We start from the raw sequence: 19,466 nt of genomic DNA on the forward strand, positions 1-19,466 counted from the left end.
AGTCCGTATTCTGGAGGGGTGCCTCTCGGGGTTTGTTTTTTGAAATAATTGAAATTTAAAGTTACAGTATGTCATTCAAGTTAGCCACCAAAATTCAAATTTCCTGATGCTCAGGTACGGGCTGCTCACGACATCAGAAAAGACGCCGTTTCCTTAATGTTTGTGAATAGCAAGTGGTGTCAAGAGAAACTGGCTGACTTACTGTCAGTTATGTTAATTAAAAATGATCACACACGTTGAATTTACCTACGCGGTTTTGGTTTTCGCGATCGTTGACCTACCCTTAATAAAGAGCCTCAATAGTTAGAATGTTTTTATATATATATATATATATATATATATATATATATATATATATATATATATATATATATATATATATATATATATATATATATATATATATATATCATATCATAAATAAATTGTATGAATAAGCATGAAACGAGCTGAACTGACCATAATCACGGAGAAGCCACATAAGTCTAAGAAAACTATGTTGGCGAAATATAACCCCCATTCCTTTGTTACCACATTTTTTCGATCTAGGGCGTTTCCATTGCAAAAAAGGACTGAAATCACAGGCAAAAATGTAATGAAATCACAAAAGAGGTAGTAAAGCCCAGCCACAAGAAACATATTGAGGGCAGTGGATACAAAGAAAAGGGAAGGGCGAAGGGCTTTACTCCGCAACCTGATAAATTATGATAAAAGCGAAAAATAGAAGTTGGAGTCTTTTCTCAACCGTATAGAGAGCGAGTGCTAATATAATACACATATTGAATAGGCTTCGCTTTGGACGAACCACCGCTGACGATGTACAAATTAAGCAAGAGCGCCTGATTCCGGTACCACCCAACACTGACCCGGCCCAGATTTTTGTCGAACATTAGTCTCCGCAACAGCAACAGTCGGAATGAGTTCGCCCGTATTATCCTCAACGACAAAGAAGAACAAACCAAAAAATGTTACCCACAAAGATGCGTTGTTCATATGATCGCGCTTCTGAGTGACACACTTGCTATATGTCTTTGAATTGTATTGCTTGAGGAAGTGCCAGTGTCTACCTCTTCAGGTACTGATTGAGGAGAGACTCCCACTTCTACTTTTCGCTTTCAATCATAATTGATCAGGTTGCGGAGTAAAGACCTACGCCCTTCCCCTTCCTTTGTATCCCTGACCTCCATATCTGTCTCTTGTGGCTGGGCTTTAAACCCCTTTTGTGATTTCATCACTTTTTGCCCGTGATTATATCAGTGTCGAAGAAAAATAGCATAAACACCTCATATACAGAGAACCAATGAAGGCGGACAATAAACAGCTATTATTTTCGAACAAAGCGGAAATCATGAAAGACAAACCAACGAGGCTAATGGAGGACTCTATTCATGTTCGGTATAAAAAATTATTTTGTTAATTGATAAAAGATTGACCCCAACAGCGCTTAAATAACCAGCAGGGCTAATGAAGAACTCATTAACCTCGGCTACAAAGGGAATTTGAAAGAAAAATATATCATTATTAATGGTAGCCTTCATATCATTAACTTTCATGAGTTTAGGATAGATGAACAGCCTTAACCCTTTTTAGTGATGGCATTCACGTAATATTATGTGTGAATATAATATATTTTGATTATATTATGAAACAAGGCGAAAAGCCACGAGCTTGCATTTTATGCTTCCCCAGACTAGTTTGACTTTATCTAAGAGCTCGAAACGAAGAAAAAATAATTAATGTATTAAGGCAAACAATACCAAGTAGTACTGTATTTATGTATATATAAATGTATATGTGTATACATATACATATATTTATATTATATATATATACATATATATATATATATATATATATATATATATATATATATATATATATATATAATTTACCATAGGAAAATAGTTAACTAGGTGTCAGTCCTGACTGGTCATGGGTTTATATCTAAGCCATTTTCTAAGGACTGAGATACAGAGGTAGATATTCTCAATCTCTGCCACTTCAAGCTTGAGAGGAAAGTAAAAAGAACCTACGAACCGTCGAATAGCCTATAATATATATATATATATATATATATATATATATATATATATATATATATATATATATATATATATATATATATATATATATATATATATATATATATATATATACGACTTTTTATCACATCACCGTGATTCATATACAATCAGTAAGCTACAAACGTCCTTTAATATCAATTCGCTCTACCTCGAAAATAATATATTTTCATATATTTTACCGAAGGGGAATTTTTTAGTTGATAATAAGTTCGTCGTCCCGTGGGCACTTGCTGGCCGTGTGGGTTAATGCGTCCACTGTAGTCCTGAGTTCTTGTCCTTCGCTGGTTCGAGCCCACGGGACGACGAACTTATTATCAACTAAAAATTCCTTTCGGTAACATATATGAAAATATATTATTTCCGGAGGTAGAGCGAATTGATATTAAAGGACGTTTAGAAGCTTGATTATATATATATATATATATATATATATATATATATATATATATATATATATATATATATATATATGAATGTCTTTTCCTGTAATACTACAGTGTAATATGAATATAAGAAGGCCCATAAAACACTATTTAAACGTTGAAACCATATATTTTTCGGGCACTAGCTTTTGTGCCCCATATTCTACCAGTGAACAGGGGCACAGAAGCTAGTGCCCGAAATATATGGTTTCAACGTTTAAATAGTGTTTTATGGGCCTTCTTATATTCATATATATATATATATATATATATATATATATATATATATATATATATATATATATATATATATATATATATATATATATATATATATATTTTTATTCATTTATAGCCATTGCGTATGATTTGTTGGTACATTTATTCAGGAGAACGGGATAATCTAACTGGTATTATGTGCTTGGAGGTGATAGATGGTACTATATAGACGGTACTGGGTGGGTGAACACGCATATTGGTGAACGCCAACAAGTGACTAAGTGTATGATTCTTGTTATTAGGTTACTTGTTACTGGACTGATCGTTAATTACATACGCTGATGGTACTTGGTATACTGTAACTGCTACCAGGTGGATGTCCTTTGTCGCTACCTGAGTGGTGCCTGGCATCAGATGGACCGTTCAACGGTAAAAGAATGTTATTAATAGCGGTACCAGATACTAATTGACCGATACCTGGGAAAATTAAAGGTAAATTCTGAGAAGAATATGTGCTGGCTTTGTCTGCTTTGTATTTAAACGAAAGATGTTAGTCATTTACTCATTAAACGATTTCATAATTCAGATTTCTGTTATTCAGCTTATTACAAATCAGAGTTTTGAATGGCTACGAGAGAATGAGTCACTTTTGGTGCATTGTTACCATTAATCTTATCTCCTCTTCAACTTGAGTAATATTATCCAGGTTCATTCAATGTTTCCTCTTGGGTAAGAGTAATATCTACAATGAAGAGACTTCTCGTCTCCAGTGTGAATAATATTTTCCATTCTCAGAGAGATGTTCCCCGTTTAGTGTGAGTAATATTTTCCGTTCTCTAAGAGATATTTCCTCTTTAGGGTGAGTAATATTTACATTTTTAAGGAGATGTCTCTTCTATACTGTGAGTAATATTTTTCCATTCTCAGAGATATTTCCTCTTTAGTGTGAGTAATATTTTCCATTCTCAGAGAGGTATTTCTCTTTAAAGTGAGTAATATTTTCCATTCTCAAAGAGATGTTTCCTCTTTGGTGTGAGTAATATTTTCCATTCTCAGAGAGGTATTTCTCTTAAAGTGAGTAATATTTTCCATTTTCAAAGAGATGTTTCCTCTCTAGTGTGAGCAATATTTTCCATTCTCAAAGAGATGTCTCCTCTTTAGTGTGAGTAATATTTTCCATTCTCAGAGAGATATTTTCTCTTTAGTGTGAGAAATTTTACATTCTCAGGGATATATTTCCTCTTTAGTGTGAGTAATGTTTTTCATTCTCAGAGATTTCTCTTAGTGTGAGAAATTTTTTGCATTCTCTGAGAGATGTCTACTCTTCTTATAGTATGAGTGATATTTTCCATTCTCAGAGAGATGTCTCCTCTTTAATGTGAGTAATATTTTCCATTCTCAGAGAGGTATTTTCTCTTTAGTGTGAGTAAAATTTTGCATTCTCAGATTTCTTTAGTGTGAGTAATATTTTCAATTCTCAAAGAAACGTCTTTTCTTTAGTGTGAGCAATATTTTCCATTCTTAGAGAGCTGTCTCTTCTTTACTGTGAGTAATATTTTCCATTTTGAAAGAGATGCCTCCTCTTTAGTGTGAGTAATATTTCCATTCTGAAAGATATTTTCTCTTTAGTGTGAGTAATATGTTCCTTTTTCAGAGAGGTGTCTCCTCTTTAGTGTGAGTGATATTTTCCATTCTTAGAGAGATGTCTCCTCTTTAGTGTGAGTAATATTTTCCATTCTCAAAGAGATGCCTCCTCTTTAGTGTGAGTAATATTTTCCATTCTCAGAGAGATGCCTCCTCTTTAGTGTGAGTAATATTTTCCACTCTCTGAAAAATATTTCTTCTTTATTGTGAGTAACATTTTCCATTCTCAAAGAGATATCTCTTCTTTAGTGTAAGTAATATTTTCCATTCTCAAAGAGATGTCTCCTCTTTAGTGTAAGTAATATTTTAAATTTTCAAAGAGATGTCTCCTCTTTAGTGTGAGTAATATTTTTCATTCTCAAAGAAATGTCCTCTCTTTGGTGTGAGCAACATGTTCCATTCGCTGAGAGATGTCTCCTCTTCGGTGTGAGTAATATTTTCCATTCTCTGAGAGATCTCCTCTTTGGTGTGAGTAATATTTTCCATTCTCTGAGAGATGTCTCCTCTTTGGTGTGAGTAATATTTTCCATTCTCTGAGAGATGTCTCCTCTTTAGTGTGAGCAATATTTTCCATTCCCAGATAAATATTTCCTCTTTAGTGTGAGTAATATTTTCCATTCTCAGAGAGATGTCTCCTCTTTAGTGTGAGTAATATTTTCCATTCCCAGATAGATATCTCCTCTTTAGTGTGAGTAATATTTTCCATTCCCAGATAGATATTTCCTCTTGAGTGTGAGTAATATTTTCCATTCTCAGAGAGATATCTCCTCTTTAGTGTGAGTAATATTTTCCATTCTCAGAGAGAGAGTCTCCTCTTTAGTGTGAGTAATATTTTCCATTCCCAGATAGATATTTCCTCTTGAGTGTGAGTAATATTTTCCATTCTCAGAGAGAGTCTCCTCTTTAGTGTGAGTAATATTTTCCATTCCCAGATAGATATTCCCTCTTGAGTGTGAGTAATATTTTCCATTCTCAAAGAGATGCCTCCTCTTCAGTGTGAGTAATATTTTCCATTCCTGAAAAATATTTCTTCTTTATTGTGAGTAACATTTTCCATTCTCAAAGAGATATCTCTTCTTTAGTGTGAGTAATATTTTCCATCCTCAAAGAGATGTTTCCTCTTTAGTGTGAGTAATATTTTCCATTTTCAAAGAGATGTCTCCTCTTTAGTGTGAGTAATATTTTTCATTCTCAAAGAGATGTCCCTCTTTGGTGTGAGTAATATGTTCCTTTCTCTGAGAGATGTCTCCTCTTTGGTGTGAGTAATATTTTCCATTCTCTGAGAGATGTCTCCTCTTTGTTATGAGTAATATTTTCCATTCTCTGAGAGATGTCTCCTCTTTGGTGTGAGTAATATTTTCCATTCTCTGAGAGATGTTTCTCTTAGTGTGAGCAATATTTTCCATTCCCAGATAGATATCTCCTCTTTAGTGTGAGTAATATTTTCCATTCTCAGAGAGATGTCTCTCTTTGTGTGAGTAATATTTTCCATTCCCAGATAGATATCTCCTCTTTAGTGTGAGTAATATTTTCCATTCCCAGATAGATATTTCCTCTTGAGTGTGAGTAATATTTTCCATTCTCAGAGAGATATCTCCTCTTAGTGTGAGTAATATTTTCCATTCTCAGAGAGAGAGTCTCCTCTTTAGTGTGAGTAATATTTTCCATTCCCAGATAGATATTTCCTCTTGAGTGTGAGTAATATTTTCCATTCTCAGAGAGAGTCTCCTCTTTAGTGTGAGTAATATTTTCCATTCCCAGATAGATATTCCCTCTTGAGTGTGAGTAATATTTTCCATTCTCAAAGAGATGCCTCCTCTTCAGTGTGAGTAATATTTTCCATTCCCTGAAAAATATTTCTTCTTTATTGTGAGTAACATTTTCCATTCTCAAAGAGATATCTCTTCTTTAGTGTGAGTAATATTTTCCATCCTCAAAGAGATGTTTCCTCTAGTGTGAGTAATATTTTCCATTTTCAAAGAGATGTCTCCTCTTTAGTGTGAGTAATATTTTCATTCTCAGAGATGTCCCCTCTTTGGTGTGAGTAATATGTTCCTTTCTCTGAGAGATGTCTCCTCTTTGGTGTGAGTAATATTTTCCATTCTCTGAGAGATGTCTCCTCTTTGTTATGAGTAATTTTTCCATTCTCTGAGAGATGTCTCCTCTTTGGTGTGAGTAATATTTTCCATTCTCTGAGAGATGTTTCCTCTTTAGTGTGAGTAATATTTTCCATTCCCAGATAGATATCTCCTCTTTAGTGTGAGTAATATTTTCCATTCTCAGAGAGATGTCTCCTCTTTTGTGTGAGTAATATTTTCCATTCCCAGATAGATATCTCCTCTTTAGTGTGAGTAATGTTTTCCATTCTCTGAGAGAGTCTCCTCTTTATTGTGAGTAATATTTTCCATTCCCAGATAGATATTCCTCTTGAGTGTGAGTAATATTTTCCATTCTCAGAGAGATGTCTCCTCTTTAGTGTGAGTAATATTTTCCATTCTCAGAGAGAGAGTCTCCTCTTTAGTGTGAGTAATATTTTCCATTCCCAGATAGATATTCCCTCTTTAGTGTGAGTAATAGTTTCCATTCTCTGAGAGATGTCTCCTCTTTAGTGTGAGTAATATTTTCCATTCTCAGAGAGAGAGTCTCCTGTTTAGTGTGAGTAATATTTTCCATTCCCAGATAGATATTTCCTCTTGAGTGTGAGTAATATTTTCCATTCTCAGAGAGATGTCTCCTCTTAGTGTGAGTAATATTTTCCATTCTCAGAGGGGAGAGTCTCCTCTTTAGTGTGAGTAATATATTCCATTCCCAGATAGATATTTCCTCTTGAGTGTGAGTAATATTTTCCATTCTCAGAGAGGTCTCCTCTTTAGTGTGAGTAATATTTTCCATTCCCAGATAGATATTCCCTCTGAGTGTGAGTAATATTTTCCATTCTCAGAGATGTCTCCTCTTTTAGTGTGAGTAATATTTTCCATTCTCAGAGAGAGTCTCCTTTTAGTGTGAGTAATATTTTCCATTCCCAGATAGATATTTCCTCTTGAGTGTGAGTAATATTTTCCATTCTCAGAGAGATGTCTCCTCTTTAGTGTGAGTAATATTTTCCATTCTCAGAGAGAGAGTCTCCTCTTTAGTGTGAGTAATATATTCCATTCCCAGATAGATATTTCCTCTTTAGTGTGAGTAATATTTTCCATTCTCAGAGATGTCTCCTCTTTAGTATGAGCAATATCTATTTTGAAGGATTTATCCTCTCCAGTATGAGCAATATTACCCCACTAGAGAGATGCTTCGTTTTCATTGACTTCGTAGAGGAGTAACACATGTCTACGGTGTTTCTCACGTGGTGCACTGTAGATGGTAGTAAAGTTCATTTGCTGCACTTTGTTCTACCTTATATTTTTCATTTGACTTCTTTAGTCTCTTTCCATCTTGCTGTTCAGCTTCTCTGACGAGTCTAGAAATGTGACTCATTGGTATCTTTAGACATTGCAATAAGTATAATGATATTAATTACTCTTCATTATCTACCTCCTCAAAGCACCCGGGCTGGACGACGATAATTCCAAACTTGGGTTCATTATATGATGTCTATTATTTTTACACACACGTACTGATAGTAATATATGGTTGCACGACTCGTTTCATTATATAGCGGTAACGAGTTCGTTATAGAAGTTTCGAGATCTTGCCGCTGCGTACAATAGGGCTTCGCGCATGCGTGCCTGTACTGACTTCGTACCGCTTGCGTGCGTACCGCCAGTTACTTTCATGAACTCGGCCTTGGGCCCGACGTCCGCTCTGACGCGAAATTAAAGATTTTTCAATCAGCGTTCTTCTTCTTGCGATGACGAATGAACGTGGACAGGAATAGACGAGGATAAAGGGGGTGTGAAGGTTAGTAAAGAGGAAATTAAATTAGTATTCCAGTGTAAAACGAAGGAGAAATTGAGGAAGTAAGTGAGACATGTGAGGGAGGGGAAAAGAAGATATAATGATTAAGAAATGACAGGCAGAGATAGATAGATTTTTCTGATAGAGTTGACAGACAAATATGTTCGTAGGCAGGTATAGGGGAAAATATTTACTAAGGAAATGCCGATTTATATTCTGATTTTATGATATAGGTATAAAGTCTGGAATGTTTTAAACGAGCAATTTAAATGAACAATCACGAATTTCCGCCCGCCCCTTCAACTCACCGCCCCCAAAAAAAAAAAAAAATGAGAGAATTACGGACACTTATCGCTATCATTATGTGCTTGGTTAGGTGACGTTTAAGTCCAAAGGATACCATGATTTATCGTGGCTTAGTGGATTCCAGAAGGTGAGTTTAATTCCGGAAATAAAACGACGTTATCTAGCACATTACAGTTGCCAATTGTGCATTTTCTGGCCCTTTTTGCAACGTTTGATTTCGTATCACGTGACAGTATTTCAAATGATCTGTTTTCTTTTAATCTGGAATGATAATGCCTCGAGGAATTTATGCCGTTTTCTTAATGGTTTTTGGAGCGTTTTACTACCACAAAAGTGAGAGTGAATTTGCTTTTCAACTTTAAATGAATTTTTATGCATTTTTTCACGAATGTTTGCTTCGTTGGTTCAGAGTAACCCTTTCTTATGCCAACATGAGCCACTGCCCAAAGGCATCTTATGTATGTGGTGTAAGACATTAAAAGAAATAAGCGTAGATTGCTGCAAAACGATAATTCATATCAGGATAACAAAAAAAAAAAAAAAAATCTTATTTATTCTCTTTCCGATAAAGTTGAAAGAAATGGTCCCCGTCTGTTAGACGATCTTGCTTCTAGTCCCAGTTTGGAATCCCCCGAGCCATACCTTCCATCGCCCCGTAGGGAGGTAGTGCCGTCAGTGCACCTCATGCGGTGCGCTGTAGGCATTGCTTAAGGTTCTTTGCAGCGTGCCTTCGGTCCCTAGCTGCAACCCCTTCCGTTCCTTTTGCTGTACTTCCTTTCATATTCTCTTTCTTCCATCTTATTTTCCGCCCTCTCCCAACAATTGATTCATAGTGCAACTGCGAGGTTTTCCTCCCGTTACACTTTTCAGACCTTTACTCTCAATTTTCGTTTCAGCGCTGAATGACCTCATAGGTCCCAGTGCCTGGCCTAAATTCTGTGTTCAATTCAATTCAGTGTATAAGAGAACTCTATGCACGTCAGGCCTCGAACTCTCACACAGCCAGTTTGTGGGGATCATGAACTTGAGGGTCAACTCGTGTGATATTTTACTCGTAATTCCTCCCAGACACTGCACAGGGATTGTGAGCTTGAGGTTCAACCAGATTAATGAGGCCCTCATATTATTCACCTGAAGAATAGTGACTTTTCTGCTTACCTATGTGTTTCCTGTTCCATCTAATCTGCCTACTTTTAAAACGCATTTCGACTTGAAGGATAATTCATTAACAAATCGCTCGTTTGCCAGAAGAGTGACGTAACTCAAAAATTGCTATTTTTCAGGAGAACCAATTTAAAGTTTAAAATTGTATACTCTCTATAGTGTAATAGTGACATGTCATGACCTCTAGCGGTGAGTATTACAAATAGAAATAAGACGTTTTTACCACAATATGGAACAAAGAACGGGCTATCTGCTGGTATCAACAACTCAAAAAACACACTTTTTGAGTTGTGTTCTTAGTTCCTCATTGGATCGTTCTCGGCTAGCGCTCTGCTGGGCCCGCGTTCGATTCTCCGACCGGCCAATGAAGAATTAGAGGAATTCATTTCTGGTAATAGAAATTCATTTCTCGTTATAATGTGGTTCGGATTCCACAATAAGTTGTAGGTCCCGTTGCTAGGTAACCAACTGGTTCTTAGCCACGTAAAATAAGTCTAATCCTTCAGGCCAACCCTCAGGAGAGCTGTTAATCAGCTCAGTGGTCTGGTTAAAATAAAGTATACTTAACTTCTGAGTTGTCACTCTTCTGTCAAATGTTGCTTAGTGGGACCTACTTGTGAAGCCAAGTCTCTTGTATATATATATATATATATATATATATATATATATATATATATATATATATATATATATATACATACATACATACATACATACGCATCTCTCAGGAAGTCCACAAGGTGGTACATTGAGTGCTTAGGAAGCAGAGGTGCATTGGATCTTTTAACGAAAAGACCCCAAGTCGTTTCTCCTCCATGGGATTGAACCCACGTTTGTCATTGTGTGACGTTGTATTTGGTCTTGTTGCTTTCTCTGACAGTTTGTCTGCGTCCTTCGCCTGATCCAAACAACTTCCATTTCGGTGTTGTAACCAGCCAGATTCGCTGAACAGCAACACCAATATGCAGTAAATGTGGCTCGCTGTCGAACTTCTCAGTTCCAGAGGTCCTTTATTCCTCACACCGTTGGACTGTGGAACAGCCTCCCTTCAGAGGATGTCGTGAATCGGAACTTCAGAAGTTCAAGCGGAAATGCAATGCATTACTACCTTAATACTTTTCTTGCATTTGAATACATTTTTATCTAGTTATTAATGTTTTGATTTATTTTTTTCTTTTTCAGTAACCGAGATCTCTTCTTTCTGTATTTCTCCTTACCTCTTACTTCTTCCTAATGAACACCATATTCTTTGGAAGCTTGAATTTCAAGTCAGTGGCCCCTGTGGGCTTGCTCCATATGAATAGGTTTCATCTTCTGAATAATAATAATTGAGAAACGACCTGCCCAAGAGCTTGCAGTTCAGTTGGTGGGCTGACAACAATGACGTGGGGTTGGAAGTCACTGCTTTGTCCCATCATGGAAAGACGCAGGGTTCTGTTGTACTGAATACTGCAGGTTTTGGCCATATTGTCTCCACTACCGTAGCAAAATAGTTTTAGTTTCTTACCTACCTGAGTGCAAAGGTTTCATAAAGGCGCAGCAAGTTCTATCTGGAGATATTCCTTCCACGACTCCTCTGTATACGATTTACATGTCTGACTTCCGATATCTGCAGTTACTGTCTGAAATCCCTGTACATTTGATTGTTGAATTCACTGCTTGTTTCATTGTTTTTTATGAATCCTAGCTCTCAATGAATTCAGTTTCATAATCCTGCAAGCCATCTGTGATTGTTAGGCGAATCTATGATTTCTGAAGCTTGAGGCGTCGATTTCCTAGACGGGCTTCTGAAGTAAAAATCGCGGTTGATTACGTGATCAGGTTTGGCTGACCTAGCTGATGTCCTTTCATGTGGAATTAGCGATTTTTTAAAATTCCCTTTTATGAACTTTCCATTTGAAGATAAAAACGATTTTAGGTCATAAAAAATCACAGATCATAACTCATTTCTTTTACTTGATGATCACAGATCACGGCTGTCTTCCGCCCTATCTTTTACGAAAAACATATCACAGGTGTCTTCTGCTTTTCGTCTCTGCATCAGGCGACGATATGTAAATCAGAGGTTAGGTGTACGGGGAATGATTGATGTCTCCTAGCGTGAACGTTCTACTGTGCAGTGACTTGTTTAACAAAGGAGATAGTTATGTTAGTTATAGGGCATGAGCACTTCCTGGAGCCATAATATTACCATACAGTGGTAAGGCTGAGTCATCGTCAGGTCGATTGAAGCCTACCTTCTGATACTGTGGCATAGTGCGTGGGTTACTTGCTCTGGGCTACCTATTGTCATGGAATTATAGTCTTTATATTAGGTAATAAATGGTCTTACTCTCTCTCTCTCTCTCTCTCTCTCTCTCTCTCTCTCTCTCTCATTTTATACATTATATACGTGTGTGTGTGTGTGCTTACATAGATTTCCTTAAACGTTTTGGGTACGCTTATCGCAAGCGTTTCCAAAAAGTGAGGAACTGGAGAGCTTTACAAAAATAATTTTGGTCATTGTAACAAGGTACAAGTAAATTATATATATATATATATATATATATATATATATATATATATATATATATATATATATATATATATATATATATATATATATATAGTCTTATGCTGTGGTTTTCATAATGCAGTAATCTCCCCGTGTGTATGTGTGAGTTGTTGTATAACTATGGTTTTGTGTTCAGATATGCGTATACCATAAAAGAGTTAGCGTAGGTAAAATGATTAAACGCTGTATGTCTTGAGACGCTGTATAGTTAGAGAGGATGTGAGTGGCGCTAAGAGAGAGAGAACCGTTGTTCGTTGTATAGGGACGCGTTTGTTTAGTCGGTTTCAAAACTGCTGAAGTAATGCATTCCATTGGGACTCGATCAAAACACTGTGGTTAGACCTACCACGTAGATAGACGCCCTTACAAGGGGCCCACACTCAGAGACCAAAAAGCGTTGTGGAAAGGAGCTGCGTTTTTCCGCTCCGCGTCTCTCTCTCTCTCTCGCTCGCTCGCTCGCTCTCGGGATTACGAATGTCCCGTTTTAATGTAATTGATATTTTGGTAGACGATGGTCACTCATATTCTTTAACTGTTTAATTCCTTAGTAAATGTGTCTGAGTTATCTGAACAGTGTATTTTATTAAGTGTGTGTGTAACGGCGCCTGGTTAAAGACACGAAGCATTTGGTACCAAGGTATTGTAATATATAGTTATTGGGTTTCAGTGCACTGAAAATAATATCTGCAGTGGTTATATGTAAAGATACCTTTTCACTTTTTTAATATTTTTTCGTGTTATATGTTTTATATGCTTTATCTTTTGAAGAATTTTCTTTTATACATATATGTGATGAATTTGCTATTGCCTTAATTTTTGCTTTACATTTTTATATTTAATCTTGTGCAGAGTATATTTCTGTGTCTTTTGTATCCGCATTTTATAGGATTGATTTATTTGCCTTATTTTTTTAACACGTGGGAATTAATTTACTTACAGTATATTTCCTTTCAATCAAGTTTTGTTATTTAACAATTTAAACCTTTCTTGAATAATTTTTATGAATTAATAAATTAATTTCTGATTTAATTTTGACTGATGATTAATTCAGATTTAATCCAATTTTTTTTAAATAATAATAATTTCCTGAGACTGTTAAATGTCATGTATAATCTTTGAATTTAGAAATAAATTTTTGTATTTAAAATATTATATCAGAGTTTCATTCATTGACCCACCAGTAATTTTGATTTGAATTAGGGATAGAGTGGTAAGTGAGATGTTTTTTCCTTCAAAATAATTGAAGTGAGCTCGAACCAGGAAATGAAATAAATAGAAATATTTGAACTTTTATAATGTTAATGGAGTGATGCCCTTAGATTTTACCTCACACCTGTTTAACGGACTTTATCTGCTTTCTTTCATGATTGATAAGTTTTATAAGGGATCACTGTTGCCTTTAGAGAAATCAGTCGTCTTTTATGTGTGATGAGGGTTCAGGTGTCTGGCTTTTGTGAGGTAACTATAATTGTTGAGTAAATGGTAAGTTTGGTAATCAAATACCAAGCACTTAGATACCAGGTTTGATTTAAAGAACAGACACTGGACACTCCGGGGTCACCATATATAAATGGTGCACTAGACTGGACCATTTCCCCCATATATAAATGGTGCCTTAGACTCCGGGACAAGCACTTAGATATCAGGTTTGATTCGAAGAACAGACACTGGACACTTCGTCACATATATAAGTGGTGCCCAAGACCCTGGGAAAACAGATCACAAATATCACTCTGGTGTATACTGGTGGTGTTAGGGGACATATTTTATTAGAGAGTGACCATATAGTTCTTTTTATTTTGTGAGGAGAGTGACCATATAATTGTTCTTTGCATTTTGGGAGAGTGACCATATAATTGTTTTTTGCATTTTATTGTGTTGAATTGTTGTCATATTGAATTGTTAATTGAATAATTGAAAAAATGGCTCTATTCGACGTTGAGGAGTTTTTAGCAAACCCCTCCATCCAAGAGTTATCTAAAATCACTCTGACTAAAGCACAGTGGAGTGAGATAGCAGTAGCATGTGGTGGTCAGGTGTCTGCCAACATGGTAAAGGCACAAATAAAATTCATTGCAATCCAAGCATTGATGGACACTGTTAAAATAGATGAAGAGCTCGGGAGAAGCTCAAGAATTGTTGAACGCAGCTGAGGCAGAACTTATAGATAAACATGGGCAAAAGAAAGAAAGAAAAGTGATGCAGAAGCAGAGCTTAGACGTCTAGAAGCAGAAGCAAATTTGATTAAGCTGAAGATGCAGGCTGAAAGAGAGAAAATGCAGGCTGAAAGAGAAAAGAAGACAGAGAAAATGAGAAAGAAAAGAAAGAGAAGAAGAGAAAGCTGCTGAAGAATTAAGAGAAATAGCTAGACACAAGAGAGAGATGGAAAGGTTGAAAGCTACAGCTGAATTGCCCGTAACACTTTCTAATCCTACTCAAGGTGATTCAGACCCTGTATTTGATGTAGTAAGAGTGCAGAAGTTAATTCCAAAGTTTACAGAAGAAGCTCCAGATGAGTTTTTTGATCACTTTGAAAAAGTGGCTGCAGGAATGGGATGGCCAGAGGATAAATGGTCGGTCTTGTTGCAGAGTGTTCTCATTGGAAAAGGAAGAAGTGCCTATTTAGCCTTATCAGCTGAGCAGTGTAAAGAGTGCAAGGTACTTAAACACAATGTGCTACAAGTTTACCAGATGACCACTGAATATTATAATGAAAGATTCAGATCTTTGAGAAAGGATGACCAGATAACTTTCTTGGATTATGCGTACAAAGTAAGATGTTTTAAACGATGGTTGGAGGCTGCTAAAGTTAAAACATTTGAAGATCTTGAAGAATTATTTGTCCTTGAACAATATCTTAGGGGAATTCCTGAACACATAAGAGCCTATCTGAGAGAGAGAGAGGTGAATAAGCTTGACAAAGCTGCTACACTTAGCGAGGATTTCAATATCATCAGCAGCAGAAGGAACTATAATGTCAAGTACCAGAATCAACGCACAGGTTTTAGGTCTCATCCAAATTTCAGGAGCAGATTTAATGGGAATTCTACAAGTGGCAATACCAAGTCAATGCACGGTAATATCCCTCAGCAAGCTAATGTAAAATCCTCATATAATAATGTTGCAAGGCAATTACAGAAGCCTAATGTTGTCTGTTACAAGTGTGGAAGAGCAGGACACTTCAGTTGGGAGTGTCATCAGACACATTGGCAGTCCAAACCAGTTGGTCAAGTAGTAAGAAATGACCAGGTGAAACAGACTACAAAGAACAATGTGGGGAGGAGTCAAGCTCCAGTGAAGACTGAGACTAAACAAGCTGAATGTTTAGGAACCAGTGGAAATGTAACTTCAAGCAGTGAGTGGCTGAGCAGTTTGGAGGCTTTTAAGCCATATATCTATGAGGGTATTCTGAACACTCCAGGAGGAAGTGCGCAGGTACCAGTCAAGGTGTTACGTGATACAGGGAGCAACCATAGTGTGGTAGTCCGTGGTGCTCACCCCCAGTTGGAGGAGAATCTTACAGGAGATTCTGTTATTTTGAAGGGTATAGGAGGAGAAGAGGTAACTCCTATATGCCGCTACACCTGTCATGTGAATTGGTGACAGAAGATGTTGATTTTGCTGTAAAGGACTCACTGGCTGTTGAAGGTGTACATGTTCTGTTAGGAATGAAGTTGGTAGTGTGCCATTTGTTCCTTTGTCCTATAGTGACAGATAAACCCTTGAGGATTAGTCCTACAGTAGATTTGGAGAAGAATAACCCCCACCTGTTTCCTAGCTGTGTGACTACTAGGAGTATGAAGAGGACTATGCCTGCAAGTGAAGAGACTGAGGATTTACCCACTCAAGAAGGGTCTCTGAGGTTGGAAGAGCTGTTCCAGGGAAATGATGTTTCCCCTAGTGTTGACCAAGAAGAGGTTTCCCAAGAAGAAGCTGTCGTCCCTGAAGAGACTCTGAGTAGTCAAGATGTTCCTGAAGATAACAGTGAAACTACAGTAGCTGAGTTAGCAGATATTGAGAGCTCAACCCTTGAAGTTGGTCAGGTGACCAGGGAGAAGCTAATGGACCTGCAGAAAAGGATGTATCCTTAGCTGAGCTGTTTTTCAGAGTTGTTGATCAAGAAGAGATGCAACAAACTCCTACCTGTTATTATCTGAAGGAAGGTATGCTGATGAGAAAAGCATAGACCTGCAGATATACCAGGAGATGCTGAATGGGGTGAATATCATCAAATTTTGATCCCACGTCCATTGAGGAAAAAGTAGTAGCAGTAGCTCATGAGTCTGGACATATGGGAATTAGGAAGACTGTGGAGAAGACCATGAAATATTTTTTCTGGCCTGGACTTCACAAAGATGTTAGCAAGTTCTGTCGGGAGTGTCATACCTGCCAGATAGCTGGAAAGCCAAATGAAACCATTCAGAAAGCCCCCACAACCTATAGAAGTTAGAGGAGAACCCTTTAGCAAGGTGATTATAGATATGGTTGGACCACTGCCAAAGACGAAGAAGGGTCATGAGTATCTGTTAACATTGATGTGTCCTGTGACAAGATATCCTAAGGCAATCCCTGTTAGAAACATATCTGTCAAGATAGTTGCTGAGAAACTAGTGGAGTTTTTCTCAAAGTTTGGAATACCTGAAATTGTACAAAGTGATAGAGGAACCAATTTTACTTCCAAACTGTTTCAGGATGTGATGAACTTGTTAGGAGTGAAACAACAGTTGTCCACTGCGTATCACCCAGAGACTCAAGGAGCCTATTGGAAAGGTTTCACCAGACATTGAAAAGTATGCTGACTAAGTATTGTTCTGAGTCAGGCAGAGACTGGGATGTTGGTGTACAATTGATGTTATTTGAAATTAGGAATGCTTATCAAGAAAGCATGGGTTGTTCACCTAACGAGATGATTTTTGGTAGAGAAGTGAGAGGACCATTGAAAATTCTTGCAGAAAATTGGGAAGAAAATCAAGTGGAAATCCAAGGAGAGTATGTAAAGAACTTGAGGAAAAGATTGGAAGGGGATTAGAAGATTCTCTTTAGAAAATCTGAAACTGAGTCAAGAGAAAATGAAAAGGAGATATGATAAGAAGACTAAGCTAAGAAGTTTTAGTGTTGGTCAACAAGTGTTAGTGTTTTTACCTGTCAAGAGATTTCCCCTTTCCAACAAGTTTCAAGGTCCTACAAGATAATTGAGAGGTTAAGTGATAGAACTTATGTAATTGAAACACCAGAAAGACGAAGACGAAAAAGGAAGGTACATGTAAAACCTCTTAAAAACCTTACTCAGAAACCAAAATGGAAACTGTGTCAATAACCCAGACAACTTCAACTACAGAAGACGACGATGGATATGAATTGGGAGCTGAAAGCAAGATGAATAATTCTTCAATTTTGGAAAATTTGGAGGATAAACTGAAACATCTGAGTGTTGAGCAAGGTGGTGAGTTGTGTGAAGTGATTAGAAGCTTCACAGAACTGTTTGCAGATGTACCTAGGTGTACTGATCTGATCAAGCATGAGATCAAGATCCAAGAAGATGGCAGACCATTCAAGCAGAGAGCTTATCGCCTATCACCTTATCATCGAGATGTTTTGAAGAAAGAAGTTGAATATTTGTTGCAGCATGGATTAGCAGAACCCAGTTCAAGTCACTACAGTTCTCCATGTGTGTTAGTGAAGAAACCGGATGGCTCATTTAGGATGTGTACTGATTATAGGAAACTGAATTCCATCAGTGTGGCTGACAATTATCCCTTGCCTCTTATAGATCAGTTACTTGATAATGTTGGGCAAGCCAAGTTTGTCTCCAAGATAGACTTGTTGAAGGGATACTATCAAATTCCCTTAGATGAGAGTGCTAAGTTGCTGTCAGCTTTTATTACTCCTTTTGGACTGTATCAGTATACTGTTCTGCCATTTGGTCTGATGAATGCACCCACAACGTTTCAACGAATGATGAATCAACTGCTAGGGTCCATAGAAGGAGTAGGTGTATATCTGGATGACATAGTCATTTACTCTACAACATGGGAAGAACATCTGAAGATCCTGAGGAAAGTTTTTCAAGAAACTAAGGGAAGCAGGACTAACAGTCAACCTAGAAAGAGTGAGTTCAGGAAGGCAACTGTGCAGTATCTTGGGTTTGAAGTTGGGAAAGGCCTTCTCGCTCCAGTAAACGCTAATGTAGAGGGTATCCATAAGGCTACCCCACCTACTACTAGAAAACAGTTACAGAGATTTTTGGGCATGGCAGGATTCTATCGGCGTTTCTGCCCGAATTTCTCAGCTGTAGTAGCCCCTTAACAGACTTAACTAGTCCCAAAGCTAAGTTTGTTTGGACTAAAGAATGTCAAGAATCCTTTGAGAAGGTAAAAGCCATTTTAACTTCAAGACCAGTACTTCAGGCTCTAGACTTCAATAAGAAATTTGTGATACAAGTTGATGCCTCTGACTGTGGAATTGGAGCTGTACTACTTCAAGAAGATGAAAAGTGAACTTTTGCATCCCGTATGTTTCATGTCTTCAAATTGAAAAAGCATCAGAAAATGTATTCTACGATAGAAAAGAAACTCTAGCCTTAATCACAGCATTGAAAAAGTTTGAAGTGTATGTAAACAGACCTAGGAATGAAGAGATTTTAGTGCTGTCTGATCACAATCCGCTCATGTTTTTACAGCGGATCAAGAATCACAACCAGAGACTCACTCAGTGGTCTCTGTGCTTGCAACCCTATAATATTAAGGTACAGCATATCTGGTAAGAACAATGTGGTTTGCTGATTACTTATCCCGTTGTGAATCGTTGATTCAACCCCGGATAACCAATCTTCTTGGGGAGAGTCTTATGCTGTGGTTTCATAATGCAGTAATCTCCCGTGTGTATGTGTGAGTTGTTGTATAACTATGGTTTTGTGTTCAGATATCGCGTATACTAAAAAAGAGTTAGCGTAGGTAAAATGATTAAACGCTGTATGTCTTGAGACGCTGTATAGTTAGAGAGGATGTGAGTGGCGCTAAGAGAGAGAGAACCGTTGTTCGTTGTATAGGGACGCGTTTGTTTAGTCGGTTTCAAAACTGCTGAAGTAATGCATTCCATTGGGACTCGATCAAAACACTGTGGTTAGACCTACCACGTAGATAGACGCCCTTACAAGGGGCCCACACTCAGAGACCAAAA

General features: G+C 37.2%; 1 protein-coding gene across 1 annotated transcript in view; it reads right to left on the bottom strand.

The window, feature by feature from the left end:
- The window catches only part of LOC136830248 (trichohyalin-like), a 209,860-nt gene that overhangs the window by 142,686 nt on the left and 47,708 nt on the right, over window positions 1-19,466 (bottom strand).

This window comes from Macrobrachium rosenbergii, chromosome 46 (assembly GCF_040412425.1).
Source record: "Macrobrachium rosenbergii isolate ZJJX-2024 chromosome 46, ASM4041242v1, whole genome shotgun sequence".
NCBI lineage: Eukaryota > Metazoa > Arthropoda > Malacostraca > Decapoda > Palaemonidae > Macrobrachium > Macrobrachium rosenbergii.